General features: G+C 42.1%; 1 long non-coding RNA gene across 2 annotated transcripts in view; it reads right to left on the minus strand.

Moving 5' to 3' along the window:
- Window positions 1-1,998: 1,998 nt before the first annotated feature.
- The window catches only part of LOC140594929 (uncharacterized), a 30,618-nt gene continuing 18,308 nt past the window's right edge, over window positions 1,999-14,308 (minus strand). The window contains exon 3 of one of the 2 annotated variants that reach the window (XR_011996200.1): window positions 1,999-2,127. This is a non-coding gene — a long non-coding RNA (uncharacterized lncRNA). Of the gene's footprint in view, window positions 2,128-6,776; window positions 6,970-14,308 lie in introns of those variants that run through there. The other variant, XR_011996201.1, reaches the window with a different exon arrangement.

The following is a 14,308-nucleotide window of genomic DNA, read 5'->3' on the forward strand; positions in this document are numbered from 1 at the left end:
ACCCTTATGCATATTATATTTAATATATATTTATCATAAAATTGTATCTATAATTTTATTTAGGGAGGTAGACAACTCAATATAAGACTTTAAAATGTCCTCTAAGTTCCAACAATTTGTGGGTCTATGATTTCGGTTCAATATTTCTGGCTGGAATAGCATCAAGAGAGCCTTCTTTCTTGAAGACAGAGACAGAGGAGAAGAGAAAGGAAAAGCTAGACACTCAGATTCCCTCTGAGTTTTTGCATAGGCTGTCTCTGTAGGTAGATCAGAGGGGTTGCTGACTGCCAGCAAATGTGTTTCCACTTTGTTCACCCCTTTTGCCCCCTCACCCTTCTCAGCCCCTACATTCTGGCATCCGATTGTCCAAGAAACAGCAACCTTTTCCTTGCTGACAGCCCAGCCTTCCAATACAGAGCCCCCTCTTGGGGACACTTTCATGACATTTTTGGTTGGAGCAGCTTCTGATGCTTCCGTGTAGGAGGGAGTGAAAATTCTCTCCAGATTATTCCATTTGCCATGTGTGAGGAAGACTCCATTGCCAGAGATGGATTCACCAAGCAAATGACCCATGACTCAGTTCTAGAGTGGTCTCAGTCACAAAGTCTTTGTTGACCTTTTGGCCTAAAGAAGATTTGATTGCACCCACCATGTCCGTTGTATATCTATCAGTGTGCTTACTAATAGTGCTTACTCTATCACACTTACTTTTAACCTATCCAATCTATGGCATTCGGGTATTTGATGAGCTCTATTATTCCTGCAGTCATTGAACTAATATTTATTGAACACCTACTGTGTGCTCAATGAGCACAATCGTCAATGGGATGGACACAGTAGTCTCTGTCCTAATGAATATTACGTGCAGGAAGGGAAGACATTCAATTAGATACTTGATTGTAAAAAAGTGCAATGAGAAACAGAGAAGGGTGCTTGGATGATCATGTGCCATGGGGACTGCTAGCAAGGGCCCTGGCATATGTAGCAAGTCAGGGCGGGCCCCACAAGTAGTGCTATGTAAGCTGAGGGCAATAAAATAAGGACAATAAAATAAGACATCTGTCTTGTGTCTCTAGGGCCTGGTATGCCTGGCACACAAAAGTTTGTGTGAACCAGAATAAATGAAGAAGTCTGCTACTGAAGTATCTTCCTGCTCCTCTACCTCTCCCCATTGGTTCACTGGTTGCCTACAAGTCCGCACCATCCCTCTCTATTCTACGGCAGCCTCCCAGCTGGCTCTGTCACCTCTGCTGCTGGACCCTCCCTCCAGCCTCCGCCACAATGAGAGCCTTAAATCACAAAATGGATTATGTCATTCTTTTGCACAAATCCTCTCATGGCTCTCAGGGTAGACCCTACATTCTCTATCCTGCCTCATTGAGGCCTCTGTTTCCATAGTATAGATCTTCACGCAGATTCCTCAATTTGTCACACTCTTTCTCTCTGTTGTACCTTTGCACCTGCTGTTCTCTTTGCCCCAGTGACATTTCTGTTTTCCCTCATGTGGTGAACACACTAGCTTGCTTGCAGAGCCCACATGTGGAATGCTATGTTGGTTATGTTTTCTCCACTTGACCCTGTCATAGGTAGGCTCTCGTCATGATTGTGTCATGATTGTTGATGAGCCTTGCATCCCCCAGTAGTCTGTGGGAGCCTTCTTCAAGATGGGAATGTTTTTATTAACCTTTTTTTCCCTGGCATTTTTATCTCAAGTGCAATAGGGAGCCTATAGTGTTTCTGAAAGGAAAGGGCATTTTCACTGCCTTCTAGAATATTCACTAGATGACACAAATTAATAGCCTTTTGTTTTCTAAAAGTGATAGCTAGTGCTATAGGCAAATCTTATAGTTGTTTATTAAGTACTGAAAAAAAATTTATGAGCAGCAGCAGAATGACTACATTTGGCTTTAGTTTATACTGTACATACTTACTTCAAAATGAAGTGAATATCTTAGCAATATCTGTGCCAGGGTCTCTTGCCTAGAGAAGATCTTCCAAGGAACTCTGAGGAACACCAAGACAAATGGACACATTTCAAGAGCATCTTACAGGCCTTCTTTTCCAGAAAAGCATCTGAAATAGATGGCTCTTGCCAAAGGCTTTATTTTCCAATAATTTGCTGGAAAACTGAAATAGGAACAAATCAGATTTTCTCCTTGAGAAGAGGACTCTGAGTGAATGGAAATAAGCAAGGCTTGCTGGGTGAGTATGACACAGCCCAAGAGTGAAGATCACCTGCAAACCCTCCAATTAATTGGGGTATTTTCTTAATTGGTCATCAAGAAATGAAAGTATATATAGTACTCTCTACTTAGTATCACTGTGATCACTTTACAAGGTCGATTTATCATTGCCACTTGTACCTTCTGTGGAAGAATGCTTTACTGCTGAGCCTAGAGCTCTAATGAACTTGAACTTCACAATAGCTACAGGAAATTAAGCAGTGTCATCTCAGAAGACACCAGCCCATTCATCAAGTTAATACTAGGCTTCCATGAACAGGATGTTCTGGGGTTAGTGAATCTTTTGAAGCATGTGGTGACTCAACAAAAATATCTGATAATTTATATAATTGACCATGCATGATACCTGTTTTCCCAAAGATCCCAACAAGACAGCTAAGAAGTTGTTGTTTTGTTTCTGATTTCAAATCCCATCTGGCTGCATCAAAGTGTTATTTGTAAAGAGAATTGCTGCCTATTTCAAACGGTGATTCAAAAGGGTTTTCAAAATAAAATTGGAAAGAAAGGAATAAGGCTTATTTGATGTTAAAGAGCCAAATTTTACCTTATCATATTGTCTCTCCTTATAGAGATTCAAACACTTAAACACTTAGAATCTTGAATACTGGAGTGATCATTTCCATCAAATTCCAAGAATTTTACCCAGTCCAATTCTGCTAGTGATAATGTTAATAATATATTTTTTAAAAGTTCCAAGCATGAATTATTTGCAACACAAGTTTGATGGTAATAGCATGCATCATACATTAGTTCTTGAATCTGAATAATGCACGGCTTGTGCAATATGGGTCGATAGAATTTGGATTTCTCCAAATCATTTCCCTCTGCTCTCTCATAGGGAAGACACTCCTTCTGTGAGGTTAGTCCTGCTGTGATAGCAGGCAAGCTCAGTTACCTTGCTTGATGTCAAAGGAAGAGCAATGCCTCATTTCAGGATTATGCACTCTGTGTCCAAGATACCACCTCAGTGCTCCAGAAAACAGTTATTAATTAATTGATGAGGATTTGTTTTCAAGACACATTGCTAGAACATGTGCTCCAATTGCTGCATGAGCAGGGCAAGTTCAAGTGGAAAGAGGACATAAGATAGCAGCATATTCTTTGACCAAACAAAAGCAAATCAAAAGTGCACCAGGATAGTAAAGCTGAGAAGGTTGCCCTTGTAAAACACATCTGTAGTTCCCCCAGATGGTCAGGTCTTTTCTGCCCCTTACTTTCCACCTCTTCTGTGTCCACTTCCTGATTCATCTCTGCATCATCTTTCTCTTGATCTACATTCAAAAACTGTTCTCCCAGGTTCTCATCAGATTTTTCCATTGCTAAATGCCCAGTGCCTACAATATTTCCTGATACATATTAGATATTCAGTAATTGTTGAATGACCTGAATGTATACTTAGGATTGGATAAAAGGCCCTACAGAATGATAATATGTATCTCCCTTCTGCATGTGTTGATTCTGATGACATGCATTTTCCCAAAGAGGGTTGGGCTGGTTCAGTTAGGCACTGCTGCCTTATCTGCACAGATCTCTCACATCAGGCTACTCCACAGATCCCCTAGTGTCATCCATCGCTTGTCCATCTTTGGATGTGAGACTCTTGTCTAATCATCTATGGCTTGATGAGTGAGGCACAAGGCATCAAATGACAGCCTCTGCCTTAGGACCAATCTTGTGTCTTGTGTGGTTATTTTTTTTAATTTATTCATTAGAGACACACAGAGAAATTGAGAGAGAGAGAGAGAGAGAGAGAGAGGCAGAAACATAGGCAGAGGGAGAAGCAGGCTCCATGCAGGGAGCCTGACGTGGGACTCGATCTTGGGTCTCCAGGATCACACCCTGGGCCGAAGGCAGGTGCTAAACCGCTGAGCCACCCAGGGATCCCCTTGTGTGGTTCTTTATAGGCATAGCAAACATTCAGGTGTTCTGGACACCTCTTTGGTACATCAAAAAATATGTATAATCATCTGTTTTGTGCTCAACCTTGTGCTAGTTTCTATAGACATCAACAGAATAGAATGAATGGTTAAAGATGTCTCCTAGGCAAGAAGGAAGGATTAGAGTGGGGCCCATGGAAACCTCTAGGAGTGATGGGTATGCTCATTATCTTGATTGTGGTCATGACTTGATAGGTGTATACAAATGTCAAGGCATTAAACTATATTATTTAAATGTATACAGTTTATTGCATATCAATTATATCTCAATAAAGCTGTTAAAAATGAAGTAAAAAGATGTCCTCCAGAATGGTGAGACAATTGTTTCTAAGGTGTGGCCATTCCGCAGAATCCCTGGTGGTGGTGGGGATATTCTTACAACCTCCCAATCCACAGTGTTTGTCTGAAAGTTAGATGAAAAAGATACTGATCTGAAGTAATTATAACTGAGTCATAAGGACAGGCCAAATTAAACACATGCTATTTAATGTGAAACTTCTTCTTTGTGACTGGAAAGCTCATGGCACATGTATGCGATTATAGACAAATGACTTCACAGGACAGTACATAGCCAAGAAGGAGGACATTTCACTGACAGTAAATTCAACAGTGCACTGTGATTGTCAAAAAGGAACGATCAAAAAGTATGATTTTAGGGTGTGTTATCTAGAAGTAGGAAGGAGATAGTTTTGTTCTCCTTCTGTGTTCTCTACACTGCTGGAATATTTTTGTTTTTGGTGGACCACATATTGATAGGGATATTTGGGTGGGATTTTTAGAGGACACAAGTCAGGATGATGAAAAGAGTAAAGGTAGTATAGCACAATGAAGAGTAGAAGGAGCTAAAATGTCTAGCCTAGAGAGCACCTTCAGTTATTTGCCAACTACTGGGGGAATGAAATTTGGTAGTTGCTGGGCATTATCCAAACATGGAGCAAAAGCCTTGAATCTGTGAGTCTGCAGAGCAAGCCGGTGAGGAGACATGGGCTCACTACATTCACCAATTTTTTTCTGGCTCTCCACCTTGGACAGACATGGAAGGATTGCACTTCAAAATCAGGCATAGCCATGTAACTTTCTCTGGCCACTGATCTGTGAATGCATATGATTTCTGGGTGGAAGCATATACCAGCTGGGTCAGACCCATCAGATCCATGAGCTGGGTTGCTGAATGAAGACAGGATAGGTCAAACCCTATCCCTAGCGAGACAGCAGGCCATATTTCACACATGCCCACACAGCCACAGGAAAAATGAAACCTTAGTTATCTAAAGCTACTGAGATTTGGGAGCTGTTTGTTACTGTAGCAAGACAAAGCTCACCCTGACTAATTACAGATAGTAATTTGTATCTTGGTATTTCCAATGAGGAATAATCCTATCTTCAGTCAGTGGTGGATCTGTGATGAGAATTCTAACAAGGCTGGCTCCAATTCACACACACTTCATGGCACACAGAGGGGTTAAATCTAAAGTGCAACCTTTGGGCAGAAGAAGGAACAAAACTAGGAGGTAAAATTTTAGCTCAACATAAAGACATCACAGCCCCAGTCAGTTGACAATAGAAGAGACTGCAGGGAGGTTTCTGCTCCCCATCTCCAAAAGTGTGGAGGCAGAAGCTTATCAACTGCTTTTCTAGGATGTGGCAGGAGCCCTGGAAAGATGTTTGGGCTGGAAGACTTGTTAGTTTCCTTCTAGTCCAGGTGTCCTAGGAGTCTGCACCTTTTAAGCAGTAGATATGCCTGGAGGGTGCTTCATAAACACTAGCTGACTGCATAAAGCATTCTCCACCAGGGAGGGGACAGACACAGCTCCTTCTCAGCAGCTAGGTAACTGGTAAATTAAATCAATCAACCCCACCTAAGTTTGGCAGAGCCTCTTCTAGTCCTCAAATATTAATTGCAGAAAATGATTTGTCTGCTCCAGGTAGTAATACTGCCTACAGCTGCAGGTCAATCTTTATTCTCTAAGATCTCCCGAAAGCAAAATACACTTTTATATTTCTATTTCATCCATGACTCCCCCACCCCCATCCACCATCTCCACCCCAGCCCAGGTTAATAAACACCAGTGTTTTGTTGTGACCAGCAATTCTTTCTGCATTTTCAATTCCATTTTCCTTTGGTGGGATACTGAGACCCGCGCTCCCCGAGCCTGAAACTCGAAGCCACATAAATCATAGAGCAAGGAGATTTTTATGCAAAATAAAGCACTTTCCATGCTTTTTCCCTTGCAATGATTACATGATTTTCCCCTGAAACTGAACAATATATGTTTCATAAATAGATCCCTCTCTCTGTAAGCAAACCTTGGAAATGGATTATTTGTTTGGTTTGCATTTTGCCTTTCGGGGTTGCAGCTACGAGAAGCCAGTTCTCATAGGCTCACCACAAAGAGGAGGGATTGAGAGGGCTGAGAGTCATCATGGAGACTGTCCTATGCACTGGGGCTTGCTCACTCCAAGCGGCACATTGCCTGTTAGAACCCAGATCATGAGATACTCAGAAAGCCTTAAAAAGAGTCCATTTCTAATCTCAGAGGGGGTGGTTCTCAAATTATCAGTGAGGGGGAGAAAAAAAAAAAAGAACGGTAAAAAAAAAAAAAAGATGTATTTTAACATCTGAAAGTTTGTAGTCTTTCCAAGCAGATGTTTATTTTTAGTAACCCCATGTCACTTCTGAAAAAGAAAGTTCAGTATTTGAGAGAAGTTATCATTCCCTGCTAAAGGTACCAAACTGTAGAAGTCCACAGCATTCTTTACAGGGTGACACATGTTAGGTACACAGTCAGCTGAAAAAAAAAAAAAAAAAAAAAAAAGACGACAGTGATCACTTTGAGAGAAAGGGCACATTTAATACCAGGATTGTGAGTGCTCAGTTTTGAGATACCCTGAAAAGAGTTACCCCTCATTTCACAGAGAACGCCCCTAGGACAGGATGCCAGCCGCCGTAGAAGTGGGGATGGTGTTGGGGTCTCCTGGATCTCTGACTTAACATGTCCAGAGGCCACGTGAGAACCAGGGCTCCCTGCCCAGCTTGTCTAAAGAGACCAAGTCATTTGATTCCCAGGACAAAGGGGCCTCATCAGAGTGGACACGGCCCAGCAGGGAAATCCTGACATCACACAAAATAGAGACAACCTCATTATTCTGGAATGTGAGGGGTTTAAGGGAGAGCAGAGTTGAAAAGTGCCTTTGTACCTTACCTAAATCTGAACGAAGCCCATGAGTTTTCAAGTATCATTGAGGATACGGTAAATAATTTCATCACCTACAGCGCACGAAACATTTGATGCGGATTGTGGATTTGTCCGGCTCAAATTAGCCTTCTGTCTCTTAAGGCCACAATACAGCCTAGTGGCTTCGGAACAGGCCCCTGGTGTCAGACTGCCTGTTCAGATATTACTACTAGTCACCCAGAGATGGCTTTGCACAAGAACTTTTCTGAACGCCCTTCACTCATCTGTAAAATGGGATGCAAATGAATTATTGTCAGGGTTTGTGCAATTCCTGGCATAGACTAAGCGATGTTATAATCATTATGATCACACCACCGTCATCATTATGAGGAAAGATTTCCTAAATATCTCGACTGGCTACCCCGTTGCTGCTATACTGATCCTGATATGAAAATCCATATGCATTTAAAAATACAAAGATCCTAGACATTGTGATAAAAAATGCCAGGGTGTTGAAAGCCTGAGTTCTTTACATTCAAATGCATCAGTGCATGTGCTAAAACTGAACTGAATCTCAGTTTCTACATTAATAAATAATTAGAATGCCTGGTATCAGGTAGGCTGTAAAATAAGCGGGGCCATATATGTAAACGGCCAATCCAATCGCTGGCACACAGCATGGCCAGCATGGTCCTGCTTCCCTGCCCAGCCTTTTCATGAACTCATATTCAGGATCTGTCACTTGACAGCATTTGATAGTGTGGGGAGGGGGTCCAGGAGCAACACACCCTACCCAGCTGTTCCTGAGAAGGGCGCCCCTGGAGTCGGGGCCTAACGCTGATATCTCTACTCTCAAAAGCTTCACGCCATGCTGCGGCTGCCTCTGAACACAGCATTGAGGCCTCTTTCCCTTCATCTTTTGGAGTAAAGGCTTTTAGGAGCAGCTAAAGGGCTTACGCCTTTCTCTCACCCCCATCATACAAAACCAAGCAATGTGTACACATGCACGGGAAACCTTCATTAGGTGCTTATTGGAGGAGTGAATAATAGAACACTGCCTTCCCCTGTTGTTGAACATAGCAAGCTATATTATACTTACTGATTTAATGTCATGTCTTTCCAGGCAGCACCTATATGCTGATTTTACTTGGTGTCATATCCCCAGGCTAACCACAGGGTCTGGCACTCCCCGGGTGCTTAAGAAATGTTTGTTTTGTGAATGAATGAAGGAATGAATAAATGAGTAAACCATGGAGTGGCTCAATGAATATTTAATATTTAGGCTAAATAAAACATTTGCCATCTGATGACTTGGGTAAGTTGCGATATATTTATCAGCTCATTAAGTATATGGCAAAGAATCAGTCATTGAACTTGTCTCTTTGTAAAATATGATTTGGGGGCTGTAATAAACCCAGAATTATGCATGCATGAAATAAAACTTTGGTTGTAGGCTTTCCATAACGAATCTGTTCATCTATGTTCCATCCTGATTTGAAGATCTTTTTCTTTAAAGTCTGTTGTCTTTCCTATGTTCTCATCTCACCCCCCTTCAGGAACAGGCCTGTAAATACCAGCAGACTTTGTTGTCGATGTGTTCTGGGGTTTAAAAAAAAAAAGGTATTAAATGGCATGTGATTTATTTCATAGACAATTCAGGCTTTCTTTTATAGCATGGAAAAAAGCATAAGGGACACATCAGAAATAAATGTCTGAACACTACTAAGTACTGGCAAGGATGTGAAAGGAGCTCTCACACACTGATGGTGAGGATATGTGATAGCAAAGCTACTTTGGAAATCTGTTTGCAGTTTCTACTAAAACTAAAAGCATATACCTACCCTGTAATCCAGGGACTATATTCCTAGGAATATTACCCACTAAAAATGGAAGCATATGTCCAAAACAGACATACACAGGATGTTTCTAGTTGTACTTCCCTTAGTGAGAAGATAAATAGATGTGTTTTCTCCATTTGACGGAATACTATATAGCAGTTAAAAAGAACATATTGTTGGTACAACAGTACCATCCATTTCAAATTAGTCTGAAAGATTCTCATAGATAATTTTGTGCATGAGACGAAGCAGACACACAAGAGTACATACTGTATAATTCCAGTTACAGAAAGATGAAAAATAGGCAAAACTAATCAATGATGGTACAAGTGTGAAGAATGGATGGAGGAAGACTATACTGAGGAGAGACATGGGGGAGCCTTCTGGAGATGTGGAGATGCTTCCTGCCTGGTTCCCAGTGGTGATTGCATAAGGAGTACATGTCATCAAGCTGTGGACATAAGATTAGTGCACTTTACATACTTTGCTGTATGTATATTATTCTTCATTTAAAAAATTTAAGTGACAACAAATGTCAGGATTCTCTAACTGTATACTTATTTACTCTTTTTAAAAAAATTTATCCCTCTTTATTCATTGGCACCATCTTCTTATTTCTTTAAAATATCATAAATATCTTTGGGTGGGTTTTCAAGGTATTATATTAGTAAAGTCAACTACTCTGATGTTTGTCATGTGGACCTCTCAGCTATTAGAACAGTTGCTACAGAGCAGTATGAGCTTGAACTCAGGAGCCGTGAGAACTGGCTTTGCTGTGTACTAGCTGTGTGACAGTTGGACACATATCTTAACCTCTTTGAGTTTTAATCTATTTACCCAGGAAGCAGGAATAATATTGGGGTGACCTCATAGGGATCGAATGAGAAAATATACGTGGGTAGCTCAGTGCTTGGCACAGCATAAAGGGTGACTAGTCATCACATTAGTAGTATTAGAAATAGTGGTTGTAACAGTATGAAGAGCAATCACAAAGGTAGTAATAGTGTAACTAGAGTCACATTGGCCTTTCCAAACCAGAGCTTAGATTGCTGGGTTTTGAGGGGAAGGCATCAAGGAGGGGGAGGGAGGGGGGAAATCTGAGGGCTGTGAGTAGTAATGATACTGTGGCCATATCCACATCAGAATGGAAACCTCTGAGCTTGGCTTGGAAAATGGAGAACACAGCCTGCAAGACATTTGTTCCTGGATCTGGAATACCCCATACTTAAGGCAGGACATTTATCCATGTTCCTGGTGTCACCAGAGCCCAAAGTAAAGCCAGATGTGCCATGCCCCAGTCTGAACCCCAGTCTGTGGTTCAGTGGGCAGATGGATCACATAATTCTCTGTAATGATTCTCCCTCAGCGGGCTGCCACAGGACAGTGCGTGATTACTGTGTAAAAAAGGAAACCAGGGGTTAAACCTTGGTGGAATCCGTGTCTGGTTAGATCATTTACATTCATAATTGCTTTCCGTCACCACAGTGGAGTGTGTCTGGTTGTTCATAATGGGAAAAGTGATTTGCTGTGGTGTGCACATGGAGAAGGCCGTGTGACTCAGAGGTCCAGGCCCGGCTCCGGGAACCAGTGTGGCTGAGCCCCTGCTTGGACTGATTTAGTTTGAGATGTTACCACTCTTCCTGGCAAAGCCTTTAACATTCAGAGACGAGAAGGGCCGTGAATTCAATCAGAACATAAAAGATAGGTTGATAATTCTCACAGCAAGTCTTGCCATTGTCAACAGTAATGGAAGCTGTCAAATGTTTAGCCTCCACTATGAGCTAAGCACTTTATGACCTCACACCTAGTCTGACTGTCTAGACATGATCATCCCCATTTTAGAGAGGAAGAAAAGAAGGCTTATAGGATTGAAGTCAACCTTCTAAGTGACAGAGCCCCAAATCCCATTCTTTCATGCCTGACTCCCAAGTCAGGGCTTCCCCAGTGGAACCTGGTAGAGTATTTTAGAGTCTGACTTTTGGTTGGCTAGGACTGGGCTCTACACTCAGGCCCTCCTCAAGAATGATCTGATAGCTCTCCTCAGAGGGCTGTGTCTGGATCAAACCAGGGATTCTCCTTGCCAGTTCCCAATCCCCAGCCCAAATATTATATCCATTTGAGAAGGGTTTTAAGTCCATAGTGGCCCTTCTTTGTCCAAGGAAGCTGACTGCATGAGGAGTAATCTGCAGGAAAACTTGGAGTCAGAATAATTCCATTTTCTCAAGTTGAGTCTCACATATACTTTCAGATTCCTGGAAGACCCTACGATGAAAAGAAAAGATGTGAAATCTCATGTTGTCTCCACCAAAATGTGGATACACATTCCAGTTCACTGGAGTGCCATATTGGTTGTAGCTTGATGACAAAGGCCAATAAATGAGAGTAGCTACTATTGGCTCTCATGCTTAACATACAGGGCATATTCAATGAACTACAGTAGTTGCTTTTATTCTCATTCTGTAAAAGATGAGCATTAGTGTTCATGTCTGATAGATGAACTGAGAGACTTCTTATAAGGATTCAGCTTCCAAACAATACTATAACCCCCAAAGGAGTCTCACATGCCATTGCTTTGCACGAAGAGGCAATTGTACCATTGCCTCTTCAATGTTGTCTTAGACCAAGTAGAAGCCCAATTTTCCCATGGAGTCTTGGCGGGGTGGGGGGTGGGGGGCAATGTGTCTTCTGCCCAGAGGATGGAATGAAGCTCTTAATAATAGAATAGAAAACTGGAAAAAAAAAAAAAAGAGATCAGGGCATATGCTTTTTCTTATGAGAAGCTAACACCTCTCCTGCAGAATTGATTTTTGCCTGCCCGCTCTGAGGCTGCCAGGAGCCATTGTGCCTGCCTGATGCCAGGGTGTTCTCCACCAAACCATCTCCAGGTGAATCAGAAGTGCACTTACACAATAAATTGTTTGTATGGGGTGCTGTGGTTGCCTGGAGTTGTGGCAACCGTGCATTGGGAGACACTTGAGGCAGAACGAATGGCAAGCATGGGTGTGTTGCAGTCACATCTCCCCGATTTACATCTGCTTAGAATATTTTTAACTCAACACATTTCTCGTTACTGAAACTGAGCCGGAGCTGTCACTTACAATTCCAGATAGAGCCAGGCCTGACTCTGTTTCCTATTTTCCAGCAGCCAAAGGCCCACACTTCAGGACTCATTTGAGTGATTATGGAAAAGATGAAGTCGTTGTAGATTTCATCACCGGCAAGGCCTGCCATGTCTTGTAAGGGACTTGATATTTACACAGATCAGGCTTTGAAAATAATGAACTCCCAGGAAATATATAGTGGACACACTTCACTAAGTCACAAAGAAGGAAATGCTTGATATAAGGGAAGAGGCTAAGGTAGTCTTTCCCAAACTGTGCTGTGAAACCTTCCATGAATATTATCTGTTACCAAATAGTGGATGCATATTATTGCCCCATCTTAGAGGCTCCTAAAGTACATCAGCAAACAAAAGCTTCTAAAGTTGCAAAGCCTTCATCTCAGGGTTTTCTGGAAGTCTTTGCTCATGGAAACTTTTTTTTTTTTTTCCCACAAGGGGCACCTATTACCTAGAATGCCTTCTAGGAAATAACCAGCCAACAAAACAGCATCCACTGTTGCAGAGGCCCGGGAGCACTTTTCCTCTTGATCTGCAAGTCCTCAGAGATGTCTCCCAAACAGAAGTCCTGCTAAGTCGATTTAGCTGGCCATAATTATTTCACGCTACTCAGATTTTCAGAGAAGGAGCTGAGAGGCTGGAGTAAAATCACCCTCAAAAATACAAAAGAAGTTTTGGACGTTTTTGTCATGGTTCTCTGTCTTGGTCTATTTGAGCTGCTAAAACAGAATACCATGGACCAGGTGGCTTAACCAACAAACATTTATTTCTACAGTTCTGGAGTCTGGGAAGTCCAAGATCAAAGTCCCAGCAGATTTGGTGTCTGGTGTGAGGGGTGCCCACTTGTTGGTTCATATGGCCATCTGCTTGCTGTGTCGTCACATGGCAAATGGGCTGCGGGAGCTCTCCGAGGTGTCCTCTTCCAGGGCACTGATCCTATTCCTGAGGTCTGCTCCCTCATGCCTGATTGCCTCCCAGAGGCCCCACCACCGAATACCATCACCTGGGGGATTAGGTTTCACATATGAATTTCAGGGGAACACACACATTCAGTCCATAACACTATCTAAGTTAATATCTCAGAAACTAAGTCAAAAGTCCAGGAGGAAGACCAATCATGACCTTGATACAGTTGTAGGCAGGACCTTGGTCCCTGACCTGAGTCATTAGAATAAAGTCTAAATCCCTCTTTCTTATTAGCAATGGTGTGATGCTAGGCAACTCTCTTTGCTTCCTACAGCCTCACAATCTTGATCTTCTTTAAAGTGAGGACAACATAATAATAACAGTAGTATCAGCCTGTGTGATAAATGAGATAAAGGATAAATTTATCATGAGGATAAATGAGACTAGAAGTGTAAACCTGTTAGAAGTGTAAACCTGGACCTGTTAGAAGCCTTCGATAAATGTTGGCCATTAGAACTATTTGCTATTTTTCTGATTCTCTTGCCTTCTCATGGCAATGAACACCGAAGCCCTTAGACAGTGAAATTATTTTATTCCAAGGCAATGAATATAGAGGCCTCCTGACTGAGGGGAATAGGGACCCTGAGATGTGGAGTCGGTGGTGGCTGCCCTGGAGAGGAGAGAAAGTAGGCCAAGGGGCTGGGACTTGTGCCAGACAGAGAAAGAAGAGCACAGAAGCAGCCCTGAGGCCTAACAGTCATATACAAAAGGAAGGGACCTGATGGCCGCCAAAACAAACTTGTAAAACATTGCGGCAAAATGCCACTGAGCTACCTACAAAATGCTGGCCATACCTTCAGGGAAAAGTAGAAACTGCTATGCAATTTGGTTGCTTCATTTTTCTCTTGCATGTCTAGTTTAGTTGTGTGAGTTTTTTTTTTCTTTTAACAGAACTTTGCTATTATCTGGGCCTACAAGTTTTTCAAGGATAGGCAGGCCTCTCTACATTACTTAATGTTACACAAGGCATGGCATACAGGTCTGAAAAAAATGGGTACTCGCCACCTATCAGGAGCCTGCAAGGGTGTCT

Source organism: Vulpes vulpes, chromosome 12, assembly GCF_048418805.1.
Source record: "Vulpes vulpes isolate BD-2025 chromosome 12, VulVul3, whole genome shotgun sequence".
NCBI classification, from domain to species: Eukaryota; Metazoa; Chordata; class Mammalia; order Carnivora; family Canidae; genus Vulpes; species Vulpes vulpes.